General features: G+C 36.7%; 1 protein-coding gene across 6 annotated transcripts in view; it reads left to right on the top strand.

Annotated features, from left to right (window-relative positions):
- Positions 1-22,980, top strand: part of HDX (highly divergent homeobox) — a 280,805-nt gene that overhangs the window by 132,433 nt on the left and 125,392 nt on the right. The gene's annotated exons all lie outside the window — the stretch shown is intronic.

The raw sequence follows: 22,980 nt of genomic DNA, 5'->3' as shown, positions 1-22,980 counted from the left end.
CTCCTTCACTTTCTGGCTGGAATGGGTGAACAAAAATGCTTACGGAGTTCTCCCACTCTTTACCTAAATATTGCAAGTGCAAGCAGTTGTAACACTCCCATGCACTCTGACTTGGCTGGCACATGCCTTGTCATGACATTCTCCTGCTCACAGCCTAAAGCCAACACATGCATAGGCAAGGCACTCTCCTGCTGCATTGTTGAAGCCCACTGGTGCACACTGTCAAGATAACTTCCCACTGCCTTTCTGAAACTGGTGAGCTTGCCCCATTCCTGACACACTCCAGCTGCCTTGCTAAAGCCACTGGGTATGTATGATAGACATAGGGGATACCCTTTGATTGCCTGGCCTTGATGGTCCTGAGGGCTAATCTTACAGAGCTTCACGGGAACTGAAACAATCAGAGAAACAATTCTTGACAGGCCACCACACCTAATACACTGTACAAATAGCAGAAAAAACCACAACCTCTCTATTAGCCTGGAGCTACAGCCAGAGACACAGGCTTCAGGTTATCCACACATTTAGAGACTAAGGAGACACTCCTAGGGAACATAAGCAGGAAGACACCAGCTTTGTGCACCCACCTGGCCTCATTTCATCTCAATAACTCTTTCTCCAAGATGAGCTTATCACTTGTGTAAAGCCCCAGTATTGACAAATGTCACCCAGGGGACATCTATCTTAGTTCAGAGGCCAGGAGAGAATAGAATTATATCCCCATAGAGTTACATATATTTGTGTAGTTCAAGAGCTGCTGCCTGAAGGTCTGGCTTCTAGTCAGCCTGAAAGTAGATGCTAAATGAGATTCTTCCACTTGGATTACTGAAAGGTCTTATGTTCAATAATGGGGGCATATTAAGAATAAGTTAGGCAGTTTAGATAATCCCAAGGTTCAAGAGGCAACCAAGAGTTAGGACAAGATTAAACAAGAGGATTTAACATAGCTATTCCTTCACTCTTGGCCTAATACCTTAAAAAAAATGCAGAGAGTAAAGCAAAATGAAAAAAAAAATCAAAACAAAACAGAAAAATGTTCCAAATGAAAGAACAAGGAAAAAAACATTAAAAATGATTATAGTAATACAGAGATAAGTAATCTCCTGATAAAGAATTCAAATTAATGAACATAAAGATGCTCACCAAACTCAAAAGAATGGGTGGATATAGTGAGAGCATCAATAATAGGATATAAAGCTTAAGGAAGTACAAAATTCAAGTCACAGGGCTGAAGAATACAATAACTAAACTGAAAAATACAATACAGGGATTCAACAGCAGACTGGATGAAGCAGAACAAATCCGTAAGCTGGAAGAAAAAGCAATGGAACTCACCCAGAGTAGCAAACAGAAACAATTTTTTAAAATAAAGATAACTTATGAGAACTCTATGACAACATCAAGTGAAATAACATTTACATTATAGGGGCCCCAAAAAGGGAAGAGATAGAAAGGGGAGAAAACTTATTTGAAGAAATAATGATTGAAAATTTCCCTAGCAGACATCCAAGTCAAGAAAGCCCAGAGAGTTCCAAACAAGATGAACCCAAAAGAAGAAACACCAATACACACTATAATTAAAATTTCAAAAGTTAAAGAGCAAATATTAAAAGCAGCAAGAGAAAAATAGTTACATATTAGGATACCCTAAAGCTATCAGCAGATTTCTCAGAAGAAACTGAAAGCCAGAAAAGAGTGGCATGAGATATTTAAAGTGCTGAAAGGGAAAAAAAAAACTTTCCAATCAAGAATACTCTACCAAATTCAGATTTGAAGGAGATATAAAGTTTCCAGATAAGCAAAAGCTAATCACTACTTAAAACTGAGTTTGTCACTGCTAAAAACTGTCCTTAAAAATATTAAAGGAGTTTCTTTAAGCTGAAAAGTAATAGCACTAATTAGTTACAAGAAAACATACAAAAGTAAAATCTAAATGGCAAATGTAAAAATGCAGTACAGGTAATGGATTAATCACTTATAAAGCTATTTGAAAGGTAAAAGACAAAAGTAGGAAAATTAATTAAACTACAATAATTAGTTAAGGGATACATAAAATGAAAAGGTGGGAATAGTGACATCAAAGCATAAAATAAGGAGGAGTAAAAATGTAGTTTTGAAATGTGTTCAAATTTCAGTCACTATCATCTTAGACTGTTACATAGGTAGGATAAAATGGGAATCTCACGGTAACTGTAAAGTAAAAACACAAAAGAAAATGAGAAAAATATCTAAAAACACCAAGGAAAGTCATAAAATCACAGAGAGAAAATACTAGAAAGAAGAGAATAGAACTATGAAAATATCCAAAAGACTATTAAAATGGAAATAAGCACATAGCTATTAATAATTACTTTAAATGTAAATGGGCTAAATTTGTGAATCAAAGACTGTAGCATGGCTGAATGGATAAAAAAACAATTCACATACATACCTACATTGTCTACAACAGACTCACTTCAGAAGAACACACAGAGAGTGAAAGGATAAACAATGATATTCCATGCAAATGGAAATAAAATGAAAGATGGTGTAGCTATGACCATATCAGATGAAATAGACTTTAAAATAGATTCTAGGGATGCCTGGGTGGCTCAGTGGTTGAGTGTCTGCCTTCGGCTCAGGGTGTGATCCCAGTCTTGGGATCATGTCCCACATCAGGCTCACTGCAAGAAGCCTGCTTCTCCCTCTGCCTCTCTCTCTCTCTCTCTCTCTCTGTCTCAAATAAACAAACAAACAAAATCTTTTAAAAACAGATTCTAATAAAAAGAGAAGTACTACATAATGATAGTCAAGCCATCAAAAGATATAACATTTATAAATATATATGCACCCAACATAGGAGTACCAGGCTATATATCAACAGACATAAAGGGAGAAATTAATTGTTCTTTTCTAGCTCCTTAAAGTGTTATGTTAGGTGGTTTGTTTGAGATTTTCCTTGTTTCCTGAGGTAGGCTTGTATTGCTACACTTTTTCCACTTAGGACAGAGTTTTCTGCTTCCCAAAGAGTTTGAATCATTCTGTTTTTATTTGCATTTGTCTTCGTGTGTTTTTTTAAAAAAATTATTTCTTGGTCAATCCATTCATTGTTTAGTAGCATGTTATTTAGCCTCCCTTTGTGTGCCTTCCATATTTTTCTTGTGATTGATTTCCAATTTCAATTATTTTGATTCAAAAAGATATATGATATTGTCTCAATCTTTTTTCATTTGTTGAGACTTGTTTTGTGGCCTAATATATAGTCAATCCTGGAGAATGTGCGATGTGTACTTGAAGAGAATGTGTATTGCACTGTTTTGAGATGGAATGTTCTGAATTGATCTGTTAGATCCATCTGGTCCAATGTGTCATGAAAAGCCACTGTTTCTTTCTTGATTTTATGTTTGCATAATCTATACATTGATGGTTAAAGTCCCCTACTATTATTCTATTACTATCAACTTTTCTTCTATTTCTGTTTCTATTCTAGCAGCTTTATTTATTTAGGTGCTCCTATATTGAGTGAATAAGTATTTACAATTCTTGCATCCTTTTGTTGGACTGTTCCTTTTATAATTATGTGGTGTCCTTCTGTGTCTCTTGTTACAAACTTGGTTTTAAGGTCTGTTTTTGTCTGATATAAGTATTGCTACACCATCTTTGTTTTTGCGTCCATTTGCACGGTAAATGTTTCTCCATCCCTTCACCTTTTTTCAGCATGAGTCTTTAGTTCTAAAATGATTTCCCTTTGGCAGTATATAGATGAGTTTTTCTTTTTTATCCACTCTATCACCCTATATTTTATGATTGGACCATTTAGTCCATTTATATGGATGCAAAGATTCTAAGTGAAATACTAGCAAACCAAATCCAACAATACATTAAAATAATCATTAACCATGATAACATATGATTTACTCCTGGGTTGCAGGGGTGATTCCATATTCACAAATCAATCAACGTGATACATATTATTAAAAGAAGGGATAAGAACCATATGATCCTCTTAATAGATGTAGACAAAATATTTCACAAAGGACAACATCCACTTATGATAAAAAACCTCCTACAAAGTAGGTGTACAGGAAACATACCTCAATATAATAGAGTTCATACATGAAAAACACAAAGCTAATGTCATCTTCAATGGGGAACAACAGAGATTTTCTTGTATGGTCAGGAACAAAACACAGACTACTTCTGTCTACTTTCACTGCTGTTACTTAATAGCACCGGTATTCCTAGCCACAGCAATCAGATAACAAAAATAAAAGATACCCAAATCATCAAGGAAGAAGTGAAACTTTGACTATTTGCAGGTGACATGATACTCTACATAGAAAACCTGAAACATGCAAAAAAATTGTTAGAACCAATAAACTAATTCACTAAATTTGCAGGATAAAGAAATAAATGTACAGAAATCTGTTGAGTTTCTACAGAGAAATAATGAAATAGCAGAAAGAGAAATTGAGAAATTAATCCCATTAAGAATTGCACCAAAACCCATAAGCTACCTAAAAATAAACCTAACCAAAGAGATGAAGAATGTGTACTCTAAAAAATATAAAACAGTGATGAAATAAATCGAGGAGCACAGAACAAAATGGAAAAACATTATATATTCATGGTTTGGAAGAACAAATATTGTTAAAATGACTATATTACCCAAAACAATCTACACATATAATGCAATCTCTATCAAAATACCACCAGCATTTTTCACAGATCTAGAACAAACAATTCTAAAATTGTATGAAACTACAAAAGATCTGTAATAGACAAAGCAATCTTGAAAAAAAGCAAGCTGGAGGTATCAAAATTCCAGACATCAAGTTACATTGTAAAGCTGTAGTGATCAAGACAGTATGATACTGGCACAAAAAAAGAAACATATATCCATGGAATAGAATATAAAAACCAGAAATGAGCCCAGAACTATATGCTTTACTAATCTTTGCCAAAGCAAGAAAGTATACCCAATGGGAAAAAGACAGTCTCTTCAACAAGTGGTGTTGGGAAAACTGGACAGCAACATGCAAAAGAATGAAACTGGTCAACCTCCTTCAAACATATGTGAAAATAAATTCAAAATAGTTAAAAGACTTAATGTAAGACAGGAAACCATTAAAATCCTAGAAGAAAACACAGCGAGTAATCTCTTTGACATTGGCCATAGTAGCATCTTTCTAGACATGTCTTCTGAGGCAAGAGAAACAAAAGCAAAAATAAACTATCAGGACATAATCAAAAGAGCTGCACAGCGAAGTCAACAAACTAAAAGGCAACCTATGGAATGGGATAAGATATTTGTAAATGACACATCTGATAAAGGGTTAATATTCGAAATATATAAAGACCTTATAAAACTCAACATCCAAATAATGAATAATCCAGTTAACAAATGGGCAGAAGACAGGGATAGACATTTTTACAAAGAAAACATACAAATTGCTAATAGACACATGAGAAGGTAATCAACATCGGTCATAATCAGGGAAATACAAATCAAAACTACATTGAAATATTACCTCTCAATGGTGAGAATGGCTAAAATAAACACAAGAAACAACAGGTATTGAGGATATGGAGAAAGAGGAAAACTCTTGCAATGTTGCTGAAATGTAAACTGGTGAAGCTACTCTGGAAAACAGTATGGAGGATCCTAAGAAGTTAAAAATAGAACTACCCTAGGATCCAGCAATTTCACTTCTGGGTTTTTATAAAAAATTCTAATACAAAGAGGCACCTGGGTGGCTCAGTGGTTGAGTATCAGCCTTTGGCTCAGGTCATGATCCCGAGGTCCTGGGATCAAGTCCCACATCAGGCTCCCTGCAGGGATCCTACTTCTTCCTCTGCCTATGTCTCTGCCTCTCTCTATAAGTTTCTCATGAATAAATAAAAAAATATTTTAAAAGAATATTAATACAAAATACTAATTCAAAGGGATACATTCACCTTGGTTTTTAGAACACCATTATCTGTAAGATTATGGAAACAGTAGAAGTGTCCATTGACTGATGACTGGTTAAAGAAGTGGTAAATATATAAAATGGAATATTAGCCATAGAAAAGAAAGAAATCTTGTCATTTGCAAGGATATTGATGGAGCTAGAGTATACTATCCTAAGCAAAATAAGTCAATCAGAGAAAGAGAAATGGCATATTCCACTCATATGTAAAATTTAAGAATGAAAACAAATGAGCAAAGAGGAGAAAAGATAGATAGGCATACCAAGAAAGAGAATCTTAAGGATAGAGAATAAACTGTTACCAGAGGGAAGGTGAGTTTGGGAATGTGTGAAACCAGTAATGGGGATTAAGGAGTGCATTTGTGAGGAGCACAGGATAATGTATGGGAAGTGTTAAATTACTATATTTTACACCTGAAACTAATAGAACACTATATGTTAAAATAAATTGGAATTTAAATAAATCCTCAAAAAATAAAACCTAAACAAAATTTTAAAACATATTTGCCCATCCCTCAATATCATAATGCTCATTTAAAATCTCCAAGAGAGGGATGCCTGGGTGGCTCAGCGGTTAAGTGTCTGCCTTCAGCTCAGGGCATGATCCTGGAGTCCTGGGATCAAGTCCCACATAGGGCTCCCTGCATGGAGCCTGCTTCTCTCTCTGCCTACGTCTCTGCCTCTCTCTCTGTGTCTCTCTTGAATAAATAAATAAATCTTTAAAAAAATAAAATAAAAAATAAATTAAATCTCCAAGACATTCCAAGAGTAGATGGGATTGCATTCATTTAAATTTTTACTTAATACAATATTCTAGGCTTACAGAAAAGTCACAAGAAAATTGCAAAGAATTCTTACATCCTCATCAGTCAGTTTTCTACATGGTAACATTCAACTTTCACTTCTCTCTCTTGTACACCCACAGGCACACATACACATACACACACAGACACACACACTCTTGTATTAGTAAATATTTTCTTATTTTGAGGGAGGCATAAAAATTATTGCGCAATTGTTGATCTTACATAGTTGAGTATTCCTAAAACTGAAGATATTCTCTGACATAACAACTGCATACCTAACAAGCAGGAAAACACTATGCATATAGCACTATTAGCTATTCTTACAGACCTGATGCAAATTTCACTAATTGTTCTGAGAGTTGTTTATAGCAAAATTCCTGACCATCCATTGCATTCATTTTTCATGTCCCTTTTGTCTTAATCAGAAACAGTTCCTTGGCCATTTAAAATAGTCATGTAGTGACCATCTATTTGTAGACACTCAATCGCACTTTTGGCAAAATATGAAGAAAGGATATTGTGTTTTTTGTGGATAATGTGTTTAGCATTATTTCATGAGGTATGCTGTTGATATTTTCATTACAAGTGATGTCAAGGTTGGCTAAGGTGATGTCAGATCTGACCATTGAAAAGTTCATCTTTTTTCTTTATAAGTAGTAAATTGTGGTGTGATTAGTTGGTTTTACACTGTAAGGAAGAGGCTTCCCTCAACTACAAGTGCCAGATCCTCTCCCATTAACTAAGTAGTAAAAAATAAGATAAAATGATTCTAGATAGGTATGTACTTATTGCCATTTTGTTACTTGGTTTATGGTTGTTTTGTGATTTTCTGTTCCTTTGTTATTCTCTTTTTATTTTCCTTATAGTTTGCTGACCTTCTTTAGTTTTATGCTTGGTTTCCTTTCTCTCTGTCTCTCTGTCTCTCTCTTTCTCTCTCTTTTTGTTTATCTAGTATAGGTTTTAATTTGTGGATACCCATAGGTACATATATAGCATTTTATGCATATAACAACATGGAGAGATGAGGATGGTCTAAGTGAAATAAGTCAGTCATAGAAAGACAAATATATAATTTCACTCATATGTGACATAGACACAGCCCAGGATCCAACCTCCCCCCGGGACAGGCAGAGTCCAGGAGGGCCCAGGACAGCAAGGACGCTCCTGCCCCAAGCTGAGCAGATCAGCGGCCTCGACCCCCAGCATCCAGGCCCCTGCAGACTGAGAGCTCCGTAGTTTCTCTGGGAGCTGAATCCAGGGCTCCAAAGCTGGCTGCCGCCACTGCGGTTGTTATTCCTGGGGCCTCACGGGATAAACAACCCACACTGAGCTTACAGTGGCCTCACCAGATAAGCAGCATAAACATCACTCACTGAGCCCTGCAACAGGCAGGGGGCTGAGCAGCTCCCCCAAGTGCTAACACCAGAAAATCAGCACAACAGGCCCCTCCCCCAGAAGACCACCTAGACGGACAGGGGAAAAAGAAATTATTGACCAAGTAGCACTGGAAAGTTCCAGGGGAAATCAAGGGACTTACAGTGTACAGAATCAGAGGATACTCTTCCTTGTTTTTTTTTTTTGTTTGTTTGTTTGCTTGTTTGTTCGTTTTTTTGTTTTGTTTTATTTTTTCTTTTTGCTTTTCGATTTCTGTTTGCTTGCCTCTTTTTTTTCTTTTTTCTTTTTTTCTCTTTTTCTTCTCTTTTCTTTTATTTTTTCTCTTTTTTCTTCATTTTTTTTTTCTTTTTTTCTTTTTGGTTCTTTCTGTCTCTTCTCTCTTTTTCTCCTTTTCCCAATACAACTTGTTTTTGGCCACTCTGCACTGAGCAAAATGACTAGAAGGAAAACCTCAACTCAAAAGAAAGAATCAGAAACGGTCCTCTCTCTCACAGAGTTACAAAATTTGGATATACCAATTCAATATCAGAAAGCCAATTCAGAAGCACTATTATAAAGCTACTGGTGGCTCTCGAAAAAAGCATAAAGGACTCAAGAGACTTCATGACTCCAGAATTTACAACAAATCAGACAGAAGTTAAAAATCAATTGAATGAGATGCAATCCAAACTAGAAGTCCTAACAATGAGGGTTAACGAGGTGGAAGAACGAGTGAGTGACATAGAAGACAAGTTGATGACAGAGAGGGTAACTGAGGAAAAAGAGACAAACAATTAAAAGACCATGAGGATAGATTAAGGGAAATAAGTGACAGCCTGAGGAAGAAAAACCTACGTTCAATTGGGGTTCCCCAGGGTGCAGAAAGGGACAGAGGTCCAGAATATGTATTTGAACAAATCCTAGCTGAAAACTTTCCTAATCTGGGAAGGGAAACAAGCATTCAGATCCAAGAAATAGATCCCCCCCAAAAAATAAATAAAAACCGTTCAACACCTCGACATTTAATAGTGAAGCTTGCAAATTCCAAATATAAAGAGAAGATCCTTAAAGCAGCAAGAGACAAGAAATCCCTATCTTTTATGGGGAGAAGTATTAGGATAACAGCTGACCTCTCCACAGAGACTTGGCAGGCCAGAAAGGGCTGGCAGGATATATTCAGGGTCCTAAATGAGAAAAACATGCAACCAAGAATACTTTATCCAGCAAGGCTCTCATTCAGAATGGAAGGAGAGATAAAGAGCTTCCAAGACAGGAAGGAACTGAAAGAATATGTGACATCCAAACCAGCTCTGCAAGAAATTTTAAGGGGACTCTTAAAATTGCCTTTTAAGAAGAAGTCCAATGGAACAATCCACAAACACAGGGACTGAATAGGTATCGTGATGACACTAAAATATCTTTCAATAGTAACTGAGCGTAAACGGGCTTAATGACCCCATCAAAAGGTGCAGGGTGTCAGACTGGATAAAAAAGCAGGAGCCATCTATTTGCTGTCTACAAGAGACTCATTTTAGACAGAAGGACACCTACAGCCTGAAAATAAAAGGTTGGAGAACCATTTACTAATCAAATGGTCCTCAAAAGAAAGCAGGGGTAGCCATCCTTATATCAGATAAACGAAAATTTACCCCGAAGACTGTAGTGAGAGATGAAGAGGGACACTATATCATACTTAAAGGATCTATCCAACGAGAGGACTTAACAAACTTCAATATATATGCCCCCAATGTGTGAGCTGCCAAACATATCAATCAATTAATAACCAAAGTAAAGGCATACTTAGATAATAATACACTTATATTGGTGACTTCAATCTAGCGCTTTCTACACTCGATAGGTCTTCTAAACACAACATCTCCAAAGAAATGAGAGCTTTAAATGATACACTGGACCAGATGGATTTCATAGATATCTACAGAACTTTACATCCAAACTCAACCGAATACACATTCTTCGCAAGTGCACATGGAACTTTCTCCAGAATAGACCACATACTGGGTCACAAATCAGGTCTGAACCGATACCAAAAGATTGGGATCATCCCCTGCATATTCTCAGACCATAATGCCTTCAAATTAGAACTAAATCACAACAAGAAGCTTGGAAGGACTTCAAACACGTGGAGGTTAAGGACCATCTTGCTAAAAGAGGAAAGGGTCAACTAGGAAATTAAGGAAGAATTAAAAGGATTCATGGAAACTAATGAGAATGAAGATACAACGGTTCAAAATCTTTGGGATACAGAAAACAGTCCTGAGGGCAAAATATATCGCAATATAAGCATCCCTCCAAAAACTGGGAAGGACTCAAATACAAAAGCTAACCTTGCACCTAAAAGAGCTAGAGAAAAAACAGCAAATAGATCCTACACCCAGCAGAAGAGGAAAGTTAATAAAGATTAGAGCAGAACTAAACGAAATCGAGACCAGAAGAACTGTGGAACGGATCAAAAAAACCAGGAGTTTGTTCTTTGAAAGAATTAATAAGATGGATAAACCATTAGCCAGCCTTATTAAAAAGAAGAGAGAGAAGACTCAAATTAATAAAATAATGAATGAGAAAAGAGAGATCACTACCAACCCCAATGAAATACAAACGATTTTAAAAACATATTATGAACACCTATACGCCAATAAATTAGGCAATCTAGAAGAAATGGACGTATATCTGGAAAGCCACAAACTGCCAAAACTGAAATGGGAAGAAATAGAAAACCAGAACAGGACAATAACCAGGGAGGAAATTGAAGCAGTCATCAAAACCCTCTCAAGACACAAAAATACAGGGCCAGATGGCTTCCCAGGGGAACTCTATCAAACGTTTAAAGAAGAAAACATACCTCTTCTACTAAAGCTGTTCCGAAAAATAGAAAGAGATGGAATACTTCCAAACTCGTTCTATGAGGCCAGCATCACCTTAATTACAAAACCAGACAAAGACCCCCACCAAGAAGGAGAATTATAGACCAATATCCCTGATGAACATGGATGCAAAAATTCTCGACAAGATACTAGCCAATAGGATCCAACAATAAATTAAGAAAATTATTCACCATGACCAAATACAATTTATCCCCAGGACACAAGGCTGTTTCAACACTTGTAAAAAAATCAATGTGATTCATCATATCAGCAAGAGAAAAACCAAGAACCATATGATCCTCTCATTAGATGCACAGAAGCGTTTGACAAGATGCAGCATCCATTCCTGATCAAAACTCTTCAGGTGTAGGGATAGAGGGAACATTCCTCAACATCTTAAAAGCCATGTACGAAAAGCCCACAGCAAATATCATTTTCAATGGGGAAGCACTGGGAGCCTTTCCCGTAAGATCAGGAACAAGACAGGGATGTCCACTCTCACCACTGCTATTCAACATAGTGCTGGAAGTTCCAACCTCAGCAATCAGACAACAAAAAGACATTAAAGGCATTCAAATGGGCAAAGAAGAAGTCACAGTATCCCTCTTCGCCAATGACATGATACTCTACGTAGAAACCCAAAAGCCTCCACCCCAACATTGCTAGAACTCATACAGCAAGTTGGTAGTGTGGCAGGATACAAAATCAATGCCCAGAAGTCAGTGGCATTTCTCTACACTAACAATGAGACTGAAGAAAGAGAAATTAAGGAGTCAATCCCATTTACAATTTCACCCAAAAGCATACGATACCTTCAAATAAACCTAACCAAAGAGGTAAAGGATCTATATCCTATAAACTATAGAACTCTTCTGAAAGAAATTGAGGAAGACACAAAGAGATGGAAACATATTCCAATCTCTTGTATTGGCAGAATTAATATTGTGAAAATGTCAATGTTACCCAGGGAAATTTACATGTTTGATGCAATCCCTATCAAAATAACTTGGACTTTCTTGACAGAGTTAGAACAAATTATTTTAGGATTTGTGTGGAATCAGAAAAGACCCCGAATATCAGGGGAATATTGAAAAAGAAAACCATAGCTAGGGGTATCACAATGCCAGATTTCAGGTTGTAGTACAATGCTGTGGTCATCAAGACAATGTGGTACTGGCACAAAAACAGACACATAGATCAATGGAACAGAATAGAGAATCCAGAAGTGGACCCTCAACTTTATGGTCAACTGATATTCGATAAAGGAGGAAAGACTATCCACTGGAAGAAAGACAGTCTCTTCAATAAATGGTGCTGGGAAATTGGACATCCACATGCAGAAGAATGAAACACACCACTCTCTTTCACCATACACAAAGATAAACTCAAAATGGATGAAAGATCTAAATGTGAGACAAGAGTCCATCAAAATCCTAGAGGAGAACACAGGCAACACTCTTTTTGAACTCAGCCACAGTAACTTCTTGCAAGATACATCCACGAAGGCAAAAGACTGACAAGCAAAAATGAACTATTGGGACTTCATCAAGATAAGAAGCTTTTGCACAGCAAAGGATACAGTCAACAAAACTAAAAGACAACCTACAGAATGGGAGAAGATATTTGCAAATTACGTATCAGATAAAGGGCTAGTTTCCAAGATCTATAAAGAACTTCTTAAACTCAACAGCAAAGAAACAAACAATCCAATCATGAAATGGGCAAAAGACATGAATAGAAATCTCACAGAGGAAGACATAGACATGGCCAACAAGTACCTGAGAAAATGCTTTGCATCACTGGCCATCAGGGAAATACAAATCAAAACCACAATGAGATACCACCTCACACCAGTGAGAATGCGGAAAATTAACAAGGCAGTAAACCCAAATGTTGGAGAGGATGTAGAGAAAAGGGAACCCTCTTACACTGTTGGTGGTTATATGAAATGGTGCAGCCACTCTGTAAAACTGTGTGGAGGTTCCTCAAAGAGATAAACATAGACCTTCCCTATGATCCAGCCATTGCACTGTTGGGTTTTTACCCCAAAGATACAGATGCAATGAAACGCCAGGACACCTGCACCCCGATGTTGTAGCAGCAATGTCCACAATTGCCAAACTGTGGAAGGAGCCTCGGTGTCCATCGAAAGATGAATGGATAACGATGTGGTTTATGTATACAATGGAATATTACTCAGCCATTAAAAATGACATGTACCCACCATTTGCTTCAAGGTGGTTGGAACTGTAGGGTATTATGCTGAGTGAAATAAGTCAATCGGAGAAGGACAAACATTATAAGGTCTCATTCATTTGGGGAATATAAGTAATAGTGAGTGGGAACAGAGGGAAAGGGAGAAGAAATGGGTAGGAAATATCAGAAAGGGAGTCAGAACATGGAAGACTCCTAACTCTGGGAAAGGAACTAGAGGTGATGGAAGGGGAGGAGGGTGGTGGTGGGAGTGACTGTGTGGCGGCCACTGAGGAGGCACTTGACAGGATGAGCACTGGGTGTTATTCTGTATGTTGACAAATTGAACACCAATAAAAAATAAATTTATGGGATACCTGGGTGGCGCAGCGGTTTACCACCTGCCTTTGGCCCAGGGCGCAATCCTGGAGACCCAGGATCGAATCCCATGTCGGGCTCCTGGTGCATGGAGCCTGCTTCTCCCTCTGCCTGTGTCTCTGCCTCTCTCTCTCTCTCTCTGTGACTATCATAAATAAATAAATAAATAAATAAATACTAAATAAATAAATAAATAAATAAAAAATAAATTTATTATTTAAAAAAAAAGAAAGAAAGACAGGTGGGCAGCCCGGATGTCTCAGCGGTTTAGCGCAGCCTTCCGCCCACGGTGTGATCCTGGAGACCCGGGATCCAGTCCCACGTTGGGCTCCCTCCATGGAGCCTACTTCTCCCTTTTCCTGTGTCTCTGCCTCTCCTTCTGTCTCTCATGAATAAATAAATAAAATCTTAAAAAAGAAGTAATATCCAAAATATAAAGAATGTGTAAAAGGTAATAACAGACTAACAAACACCCAGAAATGAACTCGTAAATATATGGTCAGTTAATCTTTGACAAAGCAAGAATGAATATCCCATGGGAAAAAGACAGTCTCTTCAACACTGGTGCTGGGAAACCTGGACAGCAACATGCAAAAGAATGAAACTGAATGACTTTCTTACACCACACACAAAAGTAAACTGTAAATGGATAACATCCAAATGTGAGATAGGAAACCATTAAAATTCTAGAAGAGAACACAGGCAGTTGACATTGACTATAGCAACTTCTTACTAAACACATCTCTGGGGACAAAGGAAATGACAGCAGAAGTACACTATTGTGAACTCATCAAGATAAAAAGCTTCTGCACAGCAAAAGAAAGAACTGAGAAAACTAAAAGGCAACCTAAGGAATGGGAGAAGATATATGTAAATGACAAATCTGATAAAGGGCTAGTATCCAAAATATATAAAGAGCTTATAAAGTTCAACACCCAAAAAATGGATAATCCTATTAAAATGGGCAGAATACATGCATAGACATTTTTCCAAGAAGACCTATGGATGGCCCATAGACACATGAATAGATGTTTAATATCACTTTATCATCAGGGAAATACAAATCAAAACTATAATGAGATATCACTTCACATCTGTCAGAATGGCTAAAATCTACAACATAAGAAACAACTCGTGTTGGCAAGGATGTGGAAAAAGCGGAATCCTCTTGCAATGTTGGTAGAAATAGAAATAGGCACAGCCAGTCAGGCAAACAATATGGAGGCTCCTATAAAAGTTAAAAAAAGGACTACCCTATGATTAAGCAATTTCAGTACTAAGTATTTACCAAAAATAATACAAAAATACTAGTTCAAAGGGATACATGCACCCCAATGTTTATAGCAGCATTACATACAATAGTCAAATTATGGGAAGAGCACAAATGTCCATCAACTGATGAATGGATAAAGAAAAAGTGGTAAATATATACAATGGAATATTATTTTACCATAAAAATAATGAAATCTTGCCATTTACAATGACATGGATAGAGCTAGAGTGTGCTGTGCTAAGCAAAATAAGTCAGTCAGAGAAAGAGAAATCCCATATGATTTCAATCATAGGTGGAATTTAAGAAACAAATGAACATAAGAGAAAAAAGAGAGAGGCAAACCAAGAAACTGACTCTTAATTATATAGAACAAGCTCGGGATCCCTGGGTGGTGCAGCGGTTTAGCGCCTGCCTTTGGCCCAGGGCGCGATCCTGGAGACCCAGGATCAAATCCCACGTCAGGCTCCCTGCATGGAGCCTGCTTCTCCCTCTGCCTGTGTCTCTGCCTCTCTCTCTCTCACTGTGTGCCTATCATAAATAAATAAAAATTAAAAAAAAATGCTTTATATAGAACAAGCTGATGGTTATGAGGGTAGAATTGGTTGGGGGATGGGCTAAGTAGGTGATGGGGATTAAGGAGAACACTATATGAGCACCAGGTGTTATATAATAAATGTGGAATCACTAAGTTGTACACCTAAAACTAATACTGCACTGTATGTTAACCTAATGGAATTTAAATAAAAACTCTAAAAAGTAATATATATATTGTATATGTATATATTATATATATAATGTTTATGTTGTATATATACAATTAAATAATACTTTGCCATAAAAAAGAATGCGATCTTGCTATCTTGCCATTTTTGACAACATGGAGGAAACATCAGGATATCATGCTAAGTAAAATAAGTCAGAGAAAAACACTGTGTGATTTTATTTATATGGTGGAATCTTAAAATTCAAAAGAAGCTTTAGAAATGGGATACAGATTGTTGGTTGCCAGAAGAGTTGGAGGTTTTGATGAGCAAAGGCTGAAGAGAATTAGGAATAAACTTCCAATTATAAAGTTAAGTCATGGGAATGAAATGTATAGTGTGAGGAATATAGTCAATGTTATGGTATTAACTTCGTAAGTTGAGAGGTGGTATCTAGACTTATTGTGGTGATCATTTCACAATATATACAAATGTCAAATCAATATATTTTACACCTGAAACTAATATAATATTTTATGTCAATTATACTTCCAAAAATTTTTTAAAATTATACTTCATTGTTAGAAGAATGACTTGTTAAAGCTCACACTGCTAGTCAGAGATAGACGCCAGATCTCTGTATTACTAGTCTAATATTGTTTCCATTTCCATTTCACCAACGTATGCCTTATCAGAAGAATTAACTTGAATGGTTCTTTAAAAATACAGATTACTCCATGTAGGGCCACTAAATCAGTATTTCCTGGAAAGGACCTGGGAATCTGTATGTTTTCTTTCCCTCAATAATTCTAATGATCAGGTAAATTTGGAAGCATTCACTTCATTACACTACAGTATGTCATTGTGGTTAAATATTGTAGATGGTTCTTTTGTCTTATAATACTTTTTAAAAAAGATTTATCAGACACACAGAAAGAGAGGCAGATACATAGGCAGAGGGAGAAAGCAGGCTCCATGCTAGGAGCCCGATGCAGAACTCGATCCCAGGACCCGGGGATCATGCCCTGAGCCAAAGGCAGATGCTCAACCTCTGAGCCACTCAGGCATCCCTTGTCTTATAATACTTGATTAAATTTTGTTATTTATATTTTCTTGTAATTTTTTTTTGTCTAAGGATACCTGGGTGGCTCAGTGGTTGGGTGTCTGCCTTCGGCTTTGGGGCATGTCCCGGGATCCTGGATCAAGTCCCACATTGGGCTCCTTGCAGGAAGCCTGCTTCTTCCTCTGCCTGTGTCTGCCTCTCTCTGCGTGTCTCTCATGAATAAATAAATAAAATCTTTACAAAAAAATTTTTTTTGTCTCTACTAGATTGTAAGTTTGAGTTCCATGAGGACATATATTATGCCTGGTTGTTTATTACTCAGATTCCAGAACTAGAACAGAGTTTGGTATATAGTTGATGTTCAGTAATATTTGTGGAATGATTGTTTAACAGAACACTGTACCCTCTACATATATATGTTACATATACCATTCCCACCATACAAATATATAATAGTATACATTTAAACAAACAGCAGTTTTAAATATTGTTTTATATTATTTCAACCAAAATGTACTTAGAAGTTTTTAGGGCCTGAGAGTCTTCATTTTTATAGCCATTATATTTGTGCTGCCAGTATATATGGGTTGTAGTTGAAAAGATAGAGTATCATCTTACAGATTGATGAGCATCCAGGACGGACCAAAATTACCCAGGACACTAAATATTTGGAAACAGTTCCCTCATTTTGCAGCTTCCTCAGATAAGGAAACTAAGGCACAGATTATAAAATAATTTGCCCACAGGTCATATAAAATAGTTGAAAACTGCATGTTTCAAAAACAGGGATGTTCAATTTGAAAGAGAGGAAAGAAAACTACATAATTGATAGCTGGAATATAGAAGAAGGTATTTTGGATGAGGTGGATCCAGAGTGAAGAATCAGAACTAATGCCTAGAATTAGTAAGATAATAGATATTGATTTGTTTTAAGGAAGAATATTTTAAGAAAAAAAACTATTCAAAAATAGGACTAAGGAACCCTGCAAAGTAACATGTTCCATATTCCCGGTTATTTTTTTTTTTTGTGGGAGAAAAATAGTCTTTTATTTTAGTTATTTATTCTGCTAAAAAATAAAACTAGACATATATTGGCATGTTTTATATTTCTTTTATTTACTTCTGGGTTTGTTTTCTTTGTATCTTTTGACAATTCTTCTGTTATTCTATGTGGTTGCTTTTATATTGATGTTTTAGGAGCGATTTATATCTTTATTATGGGTAAAACAATGTCTTCATTGTTACAAATATTTGTTTCTAGTTTTATGCTTAACTTTATCTGTGGTAACTTTCACTTTAGACATTTTTAATTCTTATGTAGTTATATCAACCAATCAGTTCTTTTTACAACTTTATTTAAATTCATTTAATTAGTATATAATGCATTACTGGTTTCAGAGGCAGAGGTCAGTGATTCATGAGTCTTATATGATACCCAGTGCTAATTAATTTACATGCCCTCTTTAATATTCATCACCCAGCTAGCCTGACCCCCACTCTCTCTTTCCAGAGACCCTCAGTTTGTGTCCTATGATTAAGAGTCTCTTGGGATGCCTGGGTGGCTCAGCAGTTAAGCATCTGACTTCGGCTCAGGGAGTGATCCTGGAGTACTAGGATTGAGTCCCTTATCAGGTTCCCTGTATGGAGCCTGCTTCTCCCTCTGCCTTTCTCTCTTTCTCTGCCTTTCTGTCTCTGCCTTTCTATCTCTCTGTGTCTCTCACAAATAAATAAATACAATCTTTAAAAAAAAGAATTTCTTACGGATTGTCTCCTTCTCTGATATCATCTTGTTTTATTTTTTTGTTTCTTTCCCTATGATCCTCTGCTTTGCTTCTTAAATTCCACATAAAGTTAGATCATACAATAATTATCTTTCTCTAATTGACTTATTTCGCTTAGCATAATACCCGCTAGTTCCATATACATCATTGCAGATGGCAAGATTTTATTTTTTGATGGCTGAGTAGTATTCCATTGTGTGTGTGTGTGTGTATGAGTGTGTGTGTATCTTCTTTATCCATTCATATGTTGAAGGATATCATGGCTCCTTCCACAATTGGGCTATTATGGACATTGCTGTTATAAATATTTGGGTGCAGGTACACCTTCAAATTACTATATTTATATCATTGGGGTAGATACACAGTAGTGTTATTCCTGGATTATAGGGTAGCTCTGTTTTCAACTTTTTGAGGAACCTCCATACTATTTTCTGGATTGGCTGAACCAGCTTACATTCTCACCAACAGTGTAAGAGGGTTCCCCCTTCTCCATATCCTTGCCAGCAACTGTCATTTATGGACTTGTTCATTTTCGCCATTTTGACTGGTATGAGATGGTATCTCATTGTGGGTTTTGATTTGTAATTCTCTGATACCAAGTGATGTTGAACATTTTTTTTCATATGTATGTTGGCCATTTGTATGTATTCTTTGGAGAAATGTTTGTTCATAACTTTTGCCCATTTCTTGACTGGATTGTTTTTTCTTTGGGTATTGAGTTTGATAAGTTCTCCATAGATTTTGGATAATAGCCTTTAATCTAATATGCCATTTGCAAATATCTTCTCCCATTCTTTTGGCTGTCTTTCGGTTTTTCCAGTTGCTTCCTTTGTTCTGCAAAAGGTTTTTATCTTGATGAAGTCCCAGTGGTCCATTTTAGCCTCTGTTTCCCTTGCCTTCGGAGACGTGTCTACCAAGAAGTTGTTGTGGCTCAAGTCAAAGAGGTTGCTGCCTCTGTTCTCTAGAAGTTTTTAAATATTTTATTTATTTATTCATGAGAGACAAAGAGAGAGAGCCAGAGACATAGGCAGAGGGAGAAACAGCGTCCCTGCAGCGAGCCCGATGCGGGACTAGATCCCAGGACCCTGGGATCATGACCTGAGCCAAAGGCAGATGCTTAACCACTGAGACACCTAGGTGTCCCTCTCCTCTAGGATTTTGATGAAATCCTGTCTCACATGAAGTATTTCATCCCATTTGAGGTTATTGTTGAGTATGGTGTAAGAAAATGGTCCAGTTTCATTCCTCTACATGTGGCTGTCCAATTTTCCCAACACCATTTGTTGAATAAACTGTCCTTTATCCTCTGGATATTCTTTCCTACTTTGTCTAAAATTAGTTGACCATAGAGTTAAGGGTCCATTTCTGGGTTCTCTATTATTTTCCATTAATCAACGTGTCTGTTTTTGTGCAAGTACGATACTGTCTTGATGATTATAGCTTTGTAATAGACCTTAAATCCAGAATTGTGAAGCCACCAGCTTTAGTTTTCTTTTTCAACATTCATCTGGCTATTTGGAATCTTTTCTGGTTCCATAGAAATTTTAGAATTATTAGTTCCAAGTCTGTAAAGTAAGTTGATGGTATTTTGATAGGGATTGCATTGAATGTGTAAATTGCTCTAGGTATCACAGACACTTGAACAATATTTGTTCTTCCAATCCAGGAGCATGGAAATTTTTCCATTTCTCTGTGTTTTCTTCAATTTCTTTCATGAGTGTTCTACAGTTTTCTGAGTACCAATCTTTTTGCCTCTTTCAGTTTATACCTAGGTATCTTATGGTTTTCAGTGCAATTGTAAATGAGATTGACTCCTTAGTTTCTCTTTTCAGTCTCAGTGTATAAAAATGCAACTGGTTTCTGTGCATTGATTTTATATCCAGCCACATTGCTGAATTCTTATATGAGTTCTAGCAACTTTGAGGTGAATTATTTTGAGTTTTCCATATAGAGATTCATGTCATCTGCAAAGTGTGAGAGTCTGACTTCTTATTTTCCATTTCAGATGCCTTTTATTTCTTTTTGTTTTCTGATTGCTGAGGCTAAGACTTTTAGTTCTATGTTGAACACATTGGCAATAGTAGACATTCCTGCCATGCTCCTGACTTAAGGGGAAAGATTCTCAGTTTTTCTCCATTGAGAATGATATTTGTTGTGGGCTTTTCATACATGTCTTTTGCGATATTGAGGTATGCTTCCTCTATCTCTACACTGTGGAAAGTTTTTATAAAGGAAAGATGTTGGACTTTGTCAAATGATTTTTCTTCATCTATTGAAAGGATCATATGGTTCTTATACTTTCTTTTACTAATGTACCATAGCACAGTGATTGGTTTGCAGTTGTTGAACCACCTTGCAGCCCAGGAATAAATCCCTGTTGGTCATGATGAAGAATCCTTTTTAATATGCCATTGGATCCTATTGGCTACTGTATTGGTGAGAATTTTGGCACCCGAGTTCATCAGGGATATTGGTCTGTAATTCTCCTTTTTGGTGGGGACTTTGTCTGGTTTGGGGACCACGGTAAGGCTGGGCTTAAAGAAAGAGTTTGGAAATTTTCCTTTCTATTTTTTTGAAACACCTTCAGAAAAATAGGTATATATTCTTCTTTAAAATGTTTGGTAGAATTCCCCTGGCAAGCCATCCAGCCCTGGCCTCTTATTTGTTGAGAGGTTTTTGATTACTGCTTCAATTTCCTTGCTGGGTATGGGTCAGTTCAAATTTTCTATTTCGTCCTATTTCAGCTTTGGTGGATTATACATCTCTAGGAATGCACCCATTTTTTTCCAGATTGCCTAATTTGTTGGCATATCATTGCACAAAATGTGTTCTTAGAATTGCTTGCATTTCTTTGATGTTGATGACAAGCAACATCTTGTGATCTCTCCTCTTTTATTTATGATTTTATTTATTTGGTCCTTTCTTTTTTCTCTTTGATAAGTCTGAGGAGGGGTTTAAAAATCTTATTAAATATTCAAAGAACCAGCCCTTAGTTTCATTGATTTATTCTATTATTCTTTTTGTTTCTATTTCATTAGTTTCTCTTTTTTATTATTTTACATATTTTTAATTGAAGTTAAATTTGCCAACATACAGCATAACACCCAGCGCTTGTCCCATCAAGTGCCCCCCTCAGTGCCCATTACCAAGTCGCCTCAATCCCCCACCCCCCTCCCTTTCCACTACCCCTTGTTCATTTCCCAGAGTTAGGAGTGTCTCATGTTCTGTCTCCCTCTCTTACATTTCCCACTCATTTTTTCTCCATTCCCATTTATTTCCTTTCACTATTTTTTATATTCCCCAAATGAAATAGACAATATAATCTTTGTCCTTCTCCAATTGATTTATTTCATTCACCATAATACCCTCCATTCCATCCACATCGAAACAAATGGTGGGTATTTGTCATTTCTAATGGCTGAGTAATATTCCATTGTATACATATACCACATCTTCTTTATCCATTCATCTTTCAATGGACACCAGGGCTTTGATCTATTTTTAACTCTCTGAGGAATTTCCACACAGTTTTCCAGAGTGGTGGTACCAGTTCACATTCCCACCAACAGTGTAAGAGGGTTCCCTTTTCTCCGCATCCTCTCCAACATTTGTGGTTTCCTGCCTTGTTAATTTGCCCCATTCTCACCGGTGTGAGGTGGTATCTCATTGTGGTTTTGATTTGTATTTCCCTGATGGCAAGTGATGCAGAGCATTTTCTCATGTGCGTATTGGCCATGTCTATGTCTTCCTCTGTGAGACTTCTGTTCATGTCTATTGCCCATTTCATGATTGGGATTCTTTGTTTCTTTGCTGTTGAGTTTAATAAGTTCTTTATAGATCTTGGATACTAGTCCTTTATCTGATAGGTCATTTGCAAATATCTTCTCCCATTCTGTAGCTTGTCTTAGTTTTGTTGACTGTTTCTTTTGTTGTGCAAAAGCTTCTTATCTTGATGAAGGCCAACAGTTCATTTTTGCTTTTGTTTCTCTTGCCTTCATGGATGTATCTTGCAAGAAGTTACTGTAGCTGAGTTCAAAAAGAGTGTTGCCTGTGTTCTCCTCTAGGATTTTGATGGCATCTTGTCTCACATTTAGATCTTTCATCCATTTTGAGTTTATCTTTGTTTATGGTGAAAGAGAGTGGTCTGTTTCATTCTTCTGCATGTGGATGTCCAATTTCCCAGCACCATTTATTAAAGAGACTGTCTTTCTTCCAGTGGATAGTCTTTCCTCCTTTGTCGAATATTAGTTGACCATAAAGTTGAGGGTCCATTGTGGATTCTCTATCCTGTTCCATTGATCTACGTATCTGTTTTTGTGCCAGTACCACACTGTCTTGATGACCACAGCATTGTAGTACAACCTGAAATCTGGCATTGTGATGCCCCCAGCTATGGTTTTCTTTTTTATAATTCCCCTGGCTATTCGGGGTCTTTTCTGATTCCACACAAATCTTAAGATGATTTGTTCCAATACTCTGAAGAAAGTCCATGTTATTTTGATACGGATTGCATTAAATGTGTAAATTGCCCTGGGTAACATTGACATTTTCACAATATTAATTCTTACAATCCATGAG

The sequence above is a fragment of the Canis lupus genome, chromosome X (assembly GCF_011100685.1).
Source record: "Canis lupus familiaris isolate Mischka breed German Shepherd chromosome X, alternate assembly UU_Cfam_GSD_1.0, whole genome shotgun sequence".
Taxonomy (NCBI): Eukaryota; Metazoa; Chordata; class Mammalia; order Carnivora; family Canidae; genus Canis; species Canis lupus.
Note: the sequence above shows the minus strand (reverse complement) of the source record. Positions and strands in the feature narration are given on the sequence as shown.